Raw genomic sequence first — 12,778 nt, forward strand, 5'->3', positions numbered from 1 at the left:
TGGTGTGAAAAAAATTAGGGGTTGATATAAAGTGTTTAACCAAGTTCCATTATAACCACATTATAAACATTTTAAAATGTTTATGCTAATTATTACCATAATATAAGATATATATTTAATTTGGTAGTTTCCACAAGTGCCAGCATAAATGTTATGTATATATTCAAGTACTATACTTATGAAGTAGGACTTCGCCATCCTTGGCCATGAAAGTCAAATGATTTGCAGACTAGACATGGATGTCACTGCCCAGATTTGTTCTTAGTGCTTAAAAATAGAATCAGAATTTTAATTTAGATCTCTAATTTTTGTTATACTTAAGACTTTTTAACTAAAATGAAGGGGGTAGAAATAAACCTAGAATAAAATGGAGAACATGTGCTTTGCTTATCTTTTGATTTATGCATTTATATTTTAACACCTAAAATAAATGGTTTATTTAATCAATTAGCATGCAAGTATGTGTGTACACACGTATTCAATCTTTGAGGACATCACTACCATTACCACGGGCATCTGGAAAGGATCTGTAGCCACTTTCGTAACTGAGTCTCAATCCAGCCCAAGAGGATGGCCAAATTAATATGACTGGCTTTATTAAATTAAACAACAGCTTTAGGCATAAGAAACTATTTATCAATCTTCACTATATTATAAAAAATAGCTGTTTTGTCAATCATAGACTGTTTCTATAACTTGACTGGGTCAGTTTCATGTTGTTTCAGTTAGTTATATTTATATGCCTGTTATTTTCTGATCTCTACTCCTTATCTCTGGTAGAAGGAATGACTCAGAGCTGCAACTACAGACCAAAAAGAGGATTACTTTTGGCTCTAAAGCAAAAAAGCCAGAGGCACTGACTTTTCCGGCAAAATGTAATCATTATGGCATGTGTTCAGGCTTAGGTTGTTTCATTTATTAAGCCAACAAATTCTTAAAACAAGGCCTTGCTTTTAGAAACCCATCTTGTTTCTTTTTTGCCTGTGCAAGATTCCTTTTTTTTTTTTTCCCCAGATTTTTAAAAATCTATTCTCAGGACTAGTGCCTGCAACTAAAATTAATTTGCAGAATAACATGAAGTAACTTCTGGTAATTATTATTTTTGCATTTTTATTTCTTTCAATGTGGGAAGATGAGACACATATTCTGTTTTCAACCAGACCTTATAGTGAGTAGTATACTGGGTAATGAGATTTGAAATACATTTTTAGATAGCAGGCAAAACCAAGAAATCTTTATCTACACGTCTATAGGGCTTCTCCTGTGTAAGTACTTAAGTTTCTGGACTAGAATAAAATTACAAATTTCAACATATGTGGAAGATATTGGAAAGGCAGAGTTATAAATATGTCATAACAATTCTTTCCTTGTGAATTTCTCTGATAAATTTAGCTACAATTTTAAAGTCTATTATTTTGCAAGCAAGCGTGCTTCAAGCAAAAGAGAACTGTCATGATGGAGACTTTTGGTCCAAAAGAAAGATATTTACAATATCTCAAAGGCAAAATATTTAAAGGTGAAATTTTACTCTATGAAACACTGCCTCTTTGTAATGACACCATTTTTCATAAGTTGTTAAAGTCTAATTTCCAAAATGTAAAACAAGACTTTTATACAAATATAAAATGAGCACACATCAACAACTGTATTCAATTCATTAATTAATAATGGAACCAATCAGATGCTAAGACTAATTCAAAAAGCCTTCTAGAAGCTGAGTATCTAAAAAAATTTAATAAAGGACACTTTGAATAAGATTGCAAGGTTAGACAATGCTAGTGAATCTCCTAAAAGGCAAAAAAACCCCACATAATCTTTGGCGTTATCTCTTATTTTGAACAGAAATTATTTGCATATCTACTAGACAAAATCTGTAAGTGAACATGTAACTCCAGCAAGTCTGAGACTTTAATCAGTTATAAACAGGGAGCTGGAAAAAAGAGTATATTCCCAAAAGTACTTAAGTAATTTTTGGCTTGGACTATGCTACCCTCATCTGTCATTGAAAAGACACACCACTTCCTTTTTCTTCTCTAAACTTTTAGATACTTTTCAACTTTTAGATAAGTTTTCTTAGCAAAATAAAACCAAGATTTTTCCATGACTAAGAATACTGTACTTCTCTACTCTCACTCAGGTTGTTTATTGAATCCTGTTGATACTTCTGTCGCAGGATCTCCAACATTATACTCCTAAAGCACATTCTATGAGACATGTGGGATCCATGGGCAAACACATTTAGAAACATTGACATGTTCTCTTTCTGATTACCAATGGCATTATAATTGCATATTGGGTAAAATTAAAATCGGTATGGAAGAGCAGAAAGTTACCTGTTCCGTGTATAGTCTTAGAAAAAGCTATGATACAGATCAAGGACAAGAAGAGGCACCATGTTGGAATGGAACTTCATTATAAACAGCTAAGAGAGTAAAGTTCCCTTTCTTTGTAAAAGGTGCTATGTATGTATGTATGTATGTATGTATGTATGTATTTAATGTCTTTTCTTGACACTGGAGAGCAATAAAATGGGTAGTCTGTATCACACTTGGAAATAGGAGATATTCTTTAACTCCAAGTCTCTTACAAGATGGAGCAAAATCAGGAGAATGTCTGAGGATAAGGAAAGCAATGTGTAAAGCTGTCTCAGCTAATGTTAATTTATGGATCAAAATATGAATCTAGGTCTTCCAACTCTATCTAAAAGGGCTTTTCATGTAACATTAGAGAAGGAATTCTGGTGACCAAAAGCCAAACCGTTTCCTTGAATATGTGGGAGTAATTCTTTGCTGTATCTTGGACCAGAGTAAGTTATTAATCAGTTTCAGATTAGCTTTGTTATTAAGTACAAATAATAATGAGCAACTGGGATGTGTGAGGATTACCATTCACTCATTCATTATAACTATTTTTCTATATCTCAGCTTAGATTCATAAACCTATCATATGTAGCTGTTTGAGTTTTTTCTCAAGAAAAAAGTTTTTATAAAAAACTGGATTCATTTTCCCACAGATTGCATATAAGTCTTGATGATTTTGCAATTGTTTGAGTTGGCTATTAATAATGCTTTTGAAAATCAGTTATGTCTCAAGTGTTCTATCCTTGGGAAAATAAACCAATAAAAGCTCAAAGTGCATGAAAAAAGTATAACACTAAAACACTAAGAAAATTAATTTCTAAATTTTGAAATGTATTTCAAACAGAGGTGCTAGAAAACTCACTTTTATTAACACTCAGTGTGATATATGTTTCATCCCCAAGGTAATATGTTCCTGTCCTTTTAGATAATCCGGTTTTGTCAAAATTGCAAATCTACTATGTCTTCAGAACCTTGTGATATAGATCTTGTTTTAGTTTTCTAGCACTATCATAACAAAATACCACTGACTGGGTGACTTAAGCAATAGTAATTTATTTCCTCACAATTCTGGGGGCTTGAAGTCTGAGATCAAGATGTCCTCAAGGTTAGCTGCTTCTGGGGCCTCTCTCTTTGGCTTATAGATGGTCGTCTTCTCCCTGCGTCTTCATATGGTCTTCTTTCTGTACATGTCTGTGTCCTAATTTCCTTTTCTCATAAGGATACCAGTCATATCAAATTAAGACCCACTCTGATGACCTCATTATAACTTAGTTACCTTTTTAAAGACGTGTGATCTAATAGGAAATATATATATTGGTCTCTTCCCCCACCCCTCCACCCCAAGTTCCCAACACATGGCTTGTGGAAACCTTGTAACTTCGTAGGTAATAGGAGTGTCTTTTGTTCTAATGCAGTGATTCTGGGTGGGCTTCTGGATAGCTCCTAGATGAGGGCTGGTCCCCAAAAAGACCAAGTCATAATTAGAAGCTTGAAATTTTCAGCTCCTCTCCCAATTCTTTTGAGAAGGGAAAAGGGAGGGAAATGGAGTTTATGATCAATCATGCCTACATGACGAAGACTCCATAAAAAACCCAAAAGTACAGGGTCTAGAGAGCATCTAGGTGGGTGAATACATCCATGTACCAGGAGAATGACGCACCCCAACTCCATGGGGACAAAAACACCAACACTCAGGACCCTCCAAACCTCACCTTATGTATCTCTTCATCTGTCTATCTGTATCCTTATCATATCCTTTAATAAACTGGCAAATGCAACTGTTTTCCTGAGTTCTGTGAGTCACTCTTGTGAATTAATTACACCCAAGGAGGGGGTCATGGGAACCTCTGATTGGTAGCCAAATTGGACAGGAGTTGTTGGTAACCTGGGGACCTAGTACTTGCTGTTGGTATCTGAAGGAGGGGGCCAATCTCATGCAATTTAGTCCTTAACCTGTGGGATCTGACACCATCTCCAGATAGATAGACTCAGAGCTGAGTTAAATGGTAGGACAACCAGCAGGTCTTGGAGAATTGCTTGGTGGGGAAATCCTCACACATCTAGTGTCAGAAGTGTGAGTGTGAGGTGCTGGTGTGAGAGTAGGGGAGACACACAGGAGGAAGGACTGGGTTTTTCCCTACTCAGGAGGAAAAGACTGTTTTGTTTTAATTTCTTTCCTACTCGAGACACTATCTCCAAATACAGACAGTCACAATCTGAGGTCCTGAGAATTAGGACTTCAACATACGGGAAGGTACATAATTCAGCCCATAACAGACCTCAAGTCTGCCCAGTAACAAATTTCAATCTTAAGTAGTGTTCTTTATCACCTGCTCTCTTTTCTTGGTATGCATTAATTTTAGATGTCACTCTTTTGATTTCCAAAATTGCTCCATGCAGTTCCACTGTTAGCTCTAAGGAAGAAGTTAAACATCACCCTTATTAATGACTCACTGTTTGGAATTTAATCACTGAACTGGCATTGAGATTATTTTGAATATTTTTTATCCAAATATACTGAAACACACAGAAATCAGTGAGAATTGACAAAAACATCATATTTTTGTAGGTTTACTTCTGATTTTCCTGGTGAGAGAACACAGAGGATAATGAGTTTTCAGGAACATGGCAGAGCCCTCATTCTGATAACTACAGGGTATAGAATGTGACCCTTTAGGAAGGTGTATAAAACCCTATGTGGTGTAACGAAAAGTTAGAAACCAAAAATTCTAAGTATCTCATAATCTAAAGTTACTTGCTGATAAACCAATGACATTCTTTGCCTTCCCCTACCACTGGCCAGTTCTTTTTTTTTTTTTTTTTTAATTATTCACTTATTTATCAGAGAGAGATTGAGAGAGAGAGAGAGTGAGAGCACAAGCAGGGGGAGCAACAGGCAGAGGGAGAAGCGGGTTCTCTGATGAGCAAGGAGCCCAATACAGGACTCCATCCTAGGACCTGGGATGATGACCCGAGCTGAAGGCAGACACTTGACCAACTAAGCCACCCACATGTCCCCAACAAGTTCTAAGGTGGGAAAGAAGCCTAGCAGGTTCTTTTACTTTTCCTTCCTGTACCTTACCTTAGAGCATAGGTGTATGTGTGCAGAACACATCTTAGTTATGTAGTACTTGGCTCCTCTACCTTGTACTAAGTTTGTTTCCTCTTGTCTAGGGTCAGGGAGAAGGAGTTCAAGAAAAGGGCATGTGATTCATGTCTATTCTGTGGCTGTGCTGAAATTCTGGATTTCTCCTGGGAAGGATGTGTGAGTTCAGAGAACCCAGTAAGAAATTCCCTCTTACACACACACATGCACACACACACACGCGCACACACACACAGAGCACAGTTCTCAAACAAGGGAAATCAGCCTTCAGTTAGATCCCTTTCGACTCCTCTAAGCACTTGACCCTGCTGGTAGATTCATTTGTTCTTTCTTCTTAATTTCTTTTGCCCTAGCAAAGGATACCCTAGCATCCTTCTTACAGTTCAGGTAAGATGGCTAAAATACATCTACCTTCTGTAGTATTTGCCTAATCCACAGAAAATTCATGCATTTTTGCCATAACAAATGGTGGGAGTGCATAGTATTCTGCTTCTGCCTCCTTTCTCCACCCTGAGATCAGTCTGATTTTTTTTTATTTCTTTTCTTAGAGGGATGTAAGGAAGATTATAAGATTTTAAGAAGATTTTGGAATAACCTTTCAGTTTGGTTTAGTGATCTCCCCCACAGGTTGAGTCATTTTTCCAAGGCTTCTTATGAGGTGATGGTCATATTAATGAAGAAAGGGGAAGTGGAGGTTGATAGACTGACTGGTGACCCTGGAAAAGGGAAGATCTTTGTGTCTTTCTTTAGATTGTGCAATACTTAGAAAATTTTGTCTCCAGTTCATGACTGTAGTTTCTAACTCAGGGCACTCGACACCCTATTTTCTTAGTAAAAAATTCATTCACCTAGAAAGCAACTATAGTGAAAATGGTCAACCTGTAATATACTGAATTCTAACCAATTGCCCTGGTATTTCCTTGGAAATCTAATTTTTTTAAACAATGGGAAAGAAAATTGAAGAGTGATCATTCAAAGTATATTTTCCCAATTCTCAGAAGTTCTAATTATAAACTTACTTGTATGGTGGATCTAAATAGATTTTTATGACACATAGTACTCAAGGTTTATATCCAGGTTCTTGAATATAATTTGTGTATAATTATAAAACATAAAATTATAGAATGTAAAAGCATAAAAATATAATCCTTTTCTATTTATATCATAATATTTTTAGAGTTGAAAAGGACAAAATGGGTATATAATTGTTTTATAAACTGTAAAATGCTAAAAAACATGAAATAGTATTTTTTCTTTTTGGCCCGGCTTATTTCAAAATTCATTTGTGTATAAAACTGACTCTGCAAAAAAGAAGATAAACTTTGGAAGGAATAAAAAAATCACCCAACCCCAGTGTTCTTCCTCTTAGAATTGTTAACTGAAACAACAAATGACCAATCACTTAAACCCTAAATATAAGGGGAGCGGACCCCTCTGTTGTGCCCTCAAGCCACCTGCTACAAGTGGGAAGAGCAGCTAGTAGCTTCTGAGCTGGAGCTGAGATTTGACCAGGTAGGTTTCCTGCAGGAGGTGGTGGTTCAGAACAATAAATTTGTATTTGGACAGTACTCAGTTGCCTTCTCACTCACATATAGTGTGATCTTATTCAAGTTGCTTACATGTTAGTGAGAATCATGATATTACTACTCTGGGTAGATGACAAAACTTGTAGTATGCTGGTGCGCAAAATTGTCCACACTATTACACATTATTAGCTCTTGCCATGGATTAGCATCGCTTGAAGTGCTTTACATGCATCACATCATTTATATACTTGTAAGTGCTTTACACATGTAACATGAATTGCATGCTTACATGTACTATATACTTTTTTAGCTCTGTAGTTGTTAGGTGCAAGAAAGGCTAGCAAAAGCAAAATTTGCCTAGTTCTCCAGAAAACTTCTGTGCTTCCAGCCATGCAGTTGGAAAACCTGGCAACATGGGGGCGGTAAGCAGAGAGCCGGAAGGGCTGTAGACCACAGAATCAGGGTTTTCCCTCTGGCCACATAATTACTGTGACCTGCAGGCATAGTCTTTTGTGAGGTTCCTTGGACATATGCTTTATTACTATTTAACTGATCCCTTTTCAATATTATTCTACTGGACATGAAGTGTGCTCATTTCACTCTCAGTATCTAGTTTCAAAATTGAAGAACCACAATCTCATGGACAGAGTGGAAGATACACTTGCAGTCTCTGAACAGATTATATAAGCATGTCTCTTGATAAACTTCTTTTTAACCTTATATTTATAATACGCTAGACCTTGAAAAGACATTAGACATAACTGAGACTTGCGCAGACCCTAAATATATGTTATGAGAAAAAAAGGTTCTGTGGTCAAAATAATTTGGAAAATATTGGTACACATAAATTAAACACGTTTCTCTACTAGAAGGTTTTTAAAAATCTGTGCTACTCTAATGTGGTTTCTAAATCTGCAACAGGGGAACAGTACTGGGGTTTCCTTCTCATTTACATGTAGTGTGGTCTCCATCAAGTTGCTTATAGGTCAATTAGCCTAACGATGCTGGTACATCGGGTCGAGGAAGACACTTGTAGTATTTTGGTACACAATATTATTTACAGTATATCTCCGTATTATAGAGAAGGTAATGTGTGCCAATTTGCTGAAGAACAGTTTTTCATAAAGACTCTCATAAGAATAATATTCCATGGAACATACTTTGTGAAATAATTATCTAAGGCTACTGTCCTCGTTTTCCAGATGAGAAAACTGAGGATTGGTAAGATGACCCTGAAAGCAACTGGAAACCTTATTGGAGTCCACAGGGAAACTGTTCCCCTCCCCTCCCCACATCAAAGCAAACCTCGAAGTGTCCTGTTTGAAATGTAACTGGCAGCTCTAATTTGAGTAGGTGGGCCAGTTCATGAGCTGTCCTTTTAGAATAAACCACCATCTCTCGTGCCTTCAGTTGTTTTTTTTTTTCACTGTGGTGAGAAAATCACATTTCAATATTTTTGTCTGATGTTTTATTTCTAAACTTAATATAGATGTTACCTACTCTGTAGATAGAAGCCTTTTATTCCTAAGTTCATCCATCTGGCATCCAGCCGCAAAATTCGTTTGTAAAAGCCGTCTATGAATCTCAGAAATAGAATCTCTTTTGAATGTCATTTGGTTTAGTTTAGCCAAATCAAAGATTAATGGTTGGGGGTGGGAGGTGGGGTAGAGCATTTCTAATAATTAGATCTCAACAAAGAGGTGCAGTTCTGCTTAAAGGGGGTATTTGGTCTGAATTAGCAGTGTCTGTTAAAAACAGCTTGCCACAGTTTCGTATCACTTTTGAAGTCTGATAGCCCAGTTTGCTTCTTTCTCTGAGGACAGCTCCTCTTGGGTACTGTCTCCCTTTGTGTGTGTTTCTCACATTCTCAACTTTGACGGAGTAAGACTAACAGGCTGACTAGGAAACAAATTTTACATACAATTTATTGATCCCCTAATGTTCTTCCTCAAAATACTATCCAACGTACTCTGATATTGAAATGATATCAAGGATTCTTCATCTATGGAGAGTTCTCTTGAAAGGACAAAGATCCTTGAACTCCAGAGACTTCCTGGAAGCTTAACCGCTTGTATAAGCACCATATTCTCTCCCAGAAACTCTTTCTGGTGACTTTTTTTTTTTATATATATTATTTTATTCATCACAATATATTGAGAGAAACATGTGATCTGTGACTTGGACACTATGTCTAAGTTCAGCTTTACGCCTCCAAGAAAAAGCTTCCCACAATGCCCTCTGATTACATCAACTCTATCGATTTCACAGTTCTACCATTCTTTCCTCACTCAGCTTTTCATTCCATTTTATTTTTAATTTCTTTCTTCACTTCCTCTTCCTTTGTCATCATCTTGACAGTCATTTGGGGACTTCATGAGCTCACACAATCTGAATTTAAGGACTAGAGACCGCATGTACAGTTCTGATGGTTCAAAACACACAGGCTCCTTTATTAAAGTGCATGATCCACATAAGACATTTTGCTTGATACTAACTTGTTCTTAGTGAAATATAAGTTAATTTCATTATATAAAGTCTTAAAGAATTCATGGAAGAGGTATAATTGGACAAGCGTATATGTTGTATATAGGTACATGGAAAAATTTTTATTGTGCAGTTTTTTTTTTAATTGCATAGCTTCTTGATTTAGATTAGTGGTTCCCAACTGAGGATGAATTTACCCCAGGGGATATTTAACAACGTCTAGAGGCATTTGGGATTGTCCAGTTGGAGAGATGCTACTGGTACCTTGTACATAGTGGCCCAGGATGCTGCTAAGTTTCCTGCAGTGAACAGGAACGGTCTCCTGCAACAAAGAATTATCCATCCCCAAAGTCAATAGTGCCTCCGCTGGGAAACTCTGAGTTAAATAATGAAGGCACACTGTGAGTTCTCTAGCTACCGGGAACACTTCTTTTCATATTACCTTTGTAAAATATATTCCACAGATGAATGAAAACCCATGGGAGATGAGCTTGGGTTGCAAAACACGTGAAGCTTGCTATCAAATAAAATATAACTGAAATGTCTAAGATCATAGTACAGAATAGTAAAGGTTAATAAGAATAAAGTAATCTTTCTTTTACTCTTTATTCATATTTTCTTATGCAATCTTTTGTTTTTTGATATTTCCTACTCTTGAGAAGTATGAGAAGGTTTGGCCTTCTTTCTATGACTCATTTGTTCTTAGACACCATTTGTTATTTAAAAGCAGTTTCAAACCTTCCAATCTCAAGCCAATAGTATTGGCAGGTCTTTCCAATGCCTTTAGATAATCCATGGTACAGACAGCGTATTTTCTTATAAAGCCTTAAATCCTGGGTTGTAAAGTATAAATGAATGTTTTCCTTGTGGTGGAAAAAATGTCTTATTTAAAAATTGTTTAATAGTCTGCCACTGTCAAAGGATAGCATTTAGACACTCAGCCAAGATATTGGTGTTGATGCTAATTCCCTTCTGCTTTTTATAGCTCATGCATGACTCTCACACACTCAATATTTTAGTTGTGTGCTACAGACCTTCAAGTGAAGCAATTCTTGGAAACAACATGATATCATGAGTCTGTTACAGCTATTAAGTCATGGCAGCTAGAGTGGAAATGAATACAACAAAAACAATTTATATAGGAATATGTTTCTCAGTGGATCAGTTTCAATATTGCTCCCTGTGGTTGAAGCAGGTTTATCCTAAAGGGCAGTGTTGCAGTCATAGTCTACACGGACATAAATAATGCTGTGATGACAGAAATTTTATTTCTTTCAGTCTTAGGTTTAATATAAATGTGTATCTGAAGCTTACTTGACAATAAATAATGCTGTGAGAGAAGCTGGGAGGGCTAATGTTATGTACCATTATCTCCCAGAAGGTCATTCTCATTTCTTGCTCTTTTCTTCTGGTGATTTCTATCCTTGAGGAACCTCCTGTCATTCTGGATTACAAGTTTTAATGTAAAATTTAAAGTTTGACTTTATAATGACTGACGTAGCCATGCTGTTCTGCTCTCCAGATGACTTTGCATGGCTCTCACATCCTGTCTGGAGTGCTCAAAATCTTCAGGAATCTGCAGAGAACTATTCAAGGTATTGATGTCTCATGCAGACAACTGTCCTTTCTACTCCCTGTCCAAGTAGTTGCCCAGTTATCTGCTAAATCCTTACCTTTGTTTGCACTGTGCAAACTCCTCAGTGTTTATGAGGCATCAACAAACTCATCCATATAGAAGACAAGAGGTTCTGAGCACTTGGACCTTTTTTTTTTTTTTAACTTGGGTGGAATTCAATGGACTCTGTTATAGAAATATAATTTTACAACACATATCTGAATTGATTATAGTGTGGTTTGGAGTGCCAGCAGGCTAAAAAGGGATTGAGGAGTGACGATAACAAGGAACTTGTAACTTTTCAACAGGAGCTGACTGAGGCAGCGTCTAGGAAAAGAAAGGCGAAGTGTGTTCATTTTGTGATATTTTTTCTTACCTAAAGGAAAAAAGAAAGATGTCAGAAAGAATAAGTAGAAAAGCAGGAATCTTCCTTTAAAAAGTGCTATTTTGAAGTCACATACCATCTGCTTAACAAAGTATTGTGCTAACAATGTTCCCCTTGCATTGTTTTTATTATTAGCAGTAATAAACCATAAAAACCTCTTTATCCAATGAGGTTCCTAATTGGTTGGTTCATAGGAAAATTTAGCCAAGTAATCATCACTAAAAAGAGGCATATTTGTCTTAAAATTTTAATTTTCACTATAAGCATAAAATGTATCGTATCAATTTTTTGATGCAGGAGAGATTTCTCTTTTCTTAAGCAGGGACCTCTTTCGTGTCATTTATGAATCATCATCATCATCATCCTTCAAACTGCATTCTAGCTTTGGCAGGTTCCCAAAACTTGGAAGTAATTGTTAAATCTTGCCCCTCAGAAAAATTAAAATATTAAAATTCAACCCCTTTTCAACCCTTCATTTTTGCCACTTTATTCCAAAAAGCATGAGCCTCCTAACTAGCTAACTTTCTAGCTTTCACCTTTGCTCCTTCTTTTCTACTCATGAGCCAATATGATTCTGTATTTTTTTACAAAGGTGTTTCATTTATTTATTTTTTATTTATTTTTTGTAAGATTTTTTTCTATTTATTTTTTTAATTTAAATTCATTAATTAACATATAATGTATTATTTGCCAATATGATTCTTCAAAAGGAAGTCAGATCTGGCCACTCTGCTTAAACTTTCCGATGACTTTCACTTCACACAAGAAAATACTGAATTCCTCATCGCTTTCTGCCAAGTTCTATCTGCTTTGGACTTCCATCTGGCTCTCTGACCCCATCTGCTCCCACTCTCCCCTCTCTCCTTGCTCTCTAGTTACACGGCCTCCCTAAGGTTCCTAAACTGGCCTTTTGTGCTTGCTATCCCTTCCATGTGGCTATCCACAGAGCCACATGGCTGTCCCCCTTTTCCTTTCAGTGTTTGCTCACATGCTGTTTTTTTTTTTCTTTTTAGATTTATTTATTTATTTTGGGGGTGGCAGGGCAGAGGGAGAGAGTTTTAAGCAGACTCCGTGCTGAGCGCAGAGCTTGAAGCTGGGCTGGATCTCATGACCCTGAGATCACAACCTGAGCCCAAACCAAGAGTCAGGTGCTCAACCAACTGTGCCACCAGGTGCCCCAGCTCACATGCTGTTTTAATAGGTCTTCACCGAGTACCCTTTGTAAACAGTACTTCCCCTTAGTCACTCTAAGAGTGCTACACATTGATTCATACACCATCCACAAATATATATTTCAGGGTT

The sequence above is a fragment of the Ursus arctos genome, unplaced genomic scaffold (assembly GCF_023065955.2).
Source record: "Ursus arctos isolate Adak ecotype North America unplaced genomic scaffold, UrsArc2.0 scaffold_11, whole genome shotgun sequence".
Classification (NCBI taxonomy): domain Eukaryota; kingdom Metazoa; phylum Chordata; class Mammalia; order Carnivora; family Ursidae; genus Ursus; species Ursus arctos.